Consider the following 2,908-nt stretch of genomic DNA (forward strand, 5'->3'; position numbering starts at 1 on the left):
GGGATCACCGCCTCATAGTCTTGAAGCAAGGCGAATTCAAGAAAACGTCGCTTCATCACGCTTCACTGCTTAGGTCAACCCGTGACCTTCCCATCGCCTCAAGGGTTGAAGAGCAAGGAAACGTTGTGTTAGGTTTTTGTTGTTTTTGTGTTAGATTTTTTGTTGTTGTTGTGTTGCTCTGTTCTGGGTTCTTCGCTTAGCAATTGGCTTGTGGTTAAGTATTTTCTTTGGTTTAAAGCTCTTGAATCTAGGAAGAAGGAAATCTAAGATTCATGAAATAGATACTGGTTGTATAATGTTGGATCTGCTTCTTGCTGTTTAGTTCAGAAAACTTAAACTGCTTTGTTGATTCATCAAGTTATTTGGTTTGGTGTTTATGTGTTAAAAGACTGACAAAGCTATTGAGAGATGCAGAGAACTTCGTTAGGCTTTATGATGATAGCAAAGTATTAAATTTAAACTCCAAAACACTTACTTTAATTTCTTATGCCATTAGTCAAATAAAATGCAGAAATACCATAACTTTTATGAAAATAACTATTTTATCTACTTTTTTTTTACAATTACAAAAAATGGTTTTAAAGATTAAATTTAGGGTTTAGGGTTAGGGTTAGGGTTTATGTTTAGGGTTTAGGTCATATTAATATTTTAAAACTTAAAACACTAAATCCTAAATATAAAGTATAATCTAAAATTTTCAAATTTTATTTTAAATCTTACTTTTAGTCTATATTCCAAACTTCAAGCTTTACAACCAAATATATTTTTAATACTTAAACTCTAAACTTCACCCTAAATCTTATACCATAGCCCCTAAGCTTAAACCCTACATACAAAGTCATAAAATCTTATCTTTTCAAACTTATAACATAAATCTAATTAATCTTTCAATTCTAGTTTTAAAATTTTAATGTCAAACCCTTAACCCTAATCACATATCATTTCATTTTTCTTGATATTCACTTTACAAAGGTGTGGATCACCTTTCATTTTAATGTTAAAGTATATACATTTTTAATCCTAAAATTTAAATTATAGATTATTTTGTTTTTTTTTCATATTATAGATTCCAAACATTTAAACTAAACCATTAAGAAAGAAAAAAAAGTACAAAAACAAAGGGAAAAAACTCACTAGTTAATAAATAAATATTTGGATTGCAAATATGACCCAATTAGATACAAGTGTGTGGATCACAATCTTGGTCATTCATTAAACTGAATCTAAAGGTCCACAATCGTTCTCTTCTGATTGGTTCATTTAGAAAAATGGGATCACCCATATTTAATCATGGCCGTTGATGAGTATCGATCTAAAAGCTGAAATTAACCTACTTTAATTAATTGTTTTTAATTTTTTTCTTCTTTCTCTCCTCGAGACTTGATCTTTTCTCTTCTCTCTTTCTCTAGTTCGCCCTAAAGTTCGTCTTTCTATTGTTAGTTCATCTCTGTTAGGCTCTTTTCTGTACTCTAGATTCCTTTTCTCTGGAGGGTTTAGATATTTGGTTTGGAGGCGAGTGGAGACGCGTGGAGAGGAACTCCTTCTCCTGGGGGTTTGATTCGTCGGATCCCACTGGCTCAGATGTGCTTTTGTCTGTATTAGGTCGCCTTTGACCGAATTTCTTTGATAAACTGAAGATCTGCTTTTCTCTCCATCTCTCTCGACGGTTGGATGATGTTACTCTCATCAAATGAGAAATCCTATAAGATTCTGCCTTTATACAGATCTTATCCAAGCATAAGTAGACGTTCATAACTGCTTGGACTTTTATACAGATCTTAGTTTGACTTTTTTGTGTTCTTGTTACAGGCTTGTACATGAGGTGCTTTTTGGTCTTCTATTAACAACGACAAGTACTTGTGGTCGTGGTCTCGGCGTCAACAATGGTGGTCTCGGCATCAGCAGTGGTGGTCTCGACTTCGTCAGTGGTCGTCTCGACTTCGTCAATGGTAGCTTAGCGCGGTGGAGGAGGCTGAATAAGCTTTACTGTGTGGTGTTCTTGGCTGGTGGTGTCGGCCTCAAAGATGAAGAATATGAAGTAGCTGAAGTTGACGGCAAAAAGTTTAGATGTAGGGTTAATTTTTTTTATTATGTTAATCTTTTTAGGTTTACATTTGCAAACCGGGTTTTGTAAACCAGAATTTATTTGTAAACCATAATTAATTATATTTGGTGGTTTAATTTTTAATTAATTTTCGACTCCAATATATAAAATGCTAATTATATAATAAAAGGAATTTGTATAAATCAATTTAAATAATAAAGAAATGTTAAATATATAAATAAATTTAATAAACATTTGTATCATGTTATTATAAATATTTAACAATTGCATAGAAATTATCGCTATCGTTGTTCATTTAACTATAGCATCCGAAAGATCCGCTATCAAAAGGGCCAGACTTACGATAATGGGCGCTGTCAGAGCGTTTTAGGAAACGCTATTAAAACGAACTAATAGCGTTTAACGCCAGCTATTAATACTCACATTTCATGTAGTGCATTATTGTATATGAGTGTCAGGCACATATGATTTGTCTTCATATTGCAAACAGCTCCTACAGTAACCATGAAGGCTCTCTCGAGTAGTAGAGAAGAGTTTAAGTCTATTTGATTATCCATAACATGAAAGTCCACAGAAACTAGGGCATTGCCGATTTGTACCTGGAGGTTTTTGACAATTCCTACTGAATTCACCTTAGAGCAATCCGCAAAACTGAATGAATCGCTGGAACGTTCTATTTTCAGAATCTGCTGATCTGCCATCACCCTAGGCATGATCCTGACTAAAGAACATGTATCATATAGTGCATTGGGATAGCTGTAACCTCCAATCATGCAGGAAACCACAAACTTCCTTGCGTCACTTTTCTTCTTCAATACAACTCTTTGCTTCATCTTCTTTCTG

At 33.7% G+C, this 2,908-nt stretch overlaps 1 long non-coding RNA gene across 1 annotated transcript; it reads left to right on the forward strand.

Annotated features, from left to right (window-relative positions):
• The first annotated feature begins 1,345 nt into the window (after positions 1-1,345).
• On the forward strand, positions 1,346-2,192 carry LOC106332158. The gene is made up of 2 exons (XR_001268002.1): positions 1,346-1,741; positions 1,810-2,192. It is a non-coding gene; the product is annotated as an uncharacterized LOC106332158 (long non-coding RNA).
• Positions 2,193-2,908: the final 716 nt, after the last annotated feature.

Source organism: Brassica oleracea, chromosome C3, assembly GCF_000695525.1.
Source record: "Brassica oleracea var. oleracea cultivar TO1000 chromosome C3, BOL, whole genome shotgun sequence".
NCBI classification, from domain to species: Eukaryota; Viridiplantae; Streptophyta; class Magnoliopsida; order Brassicales; family Brassicaceae; genus Brassica; species Brassica oleracea.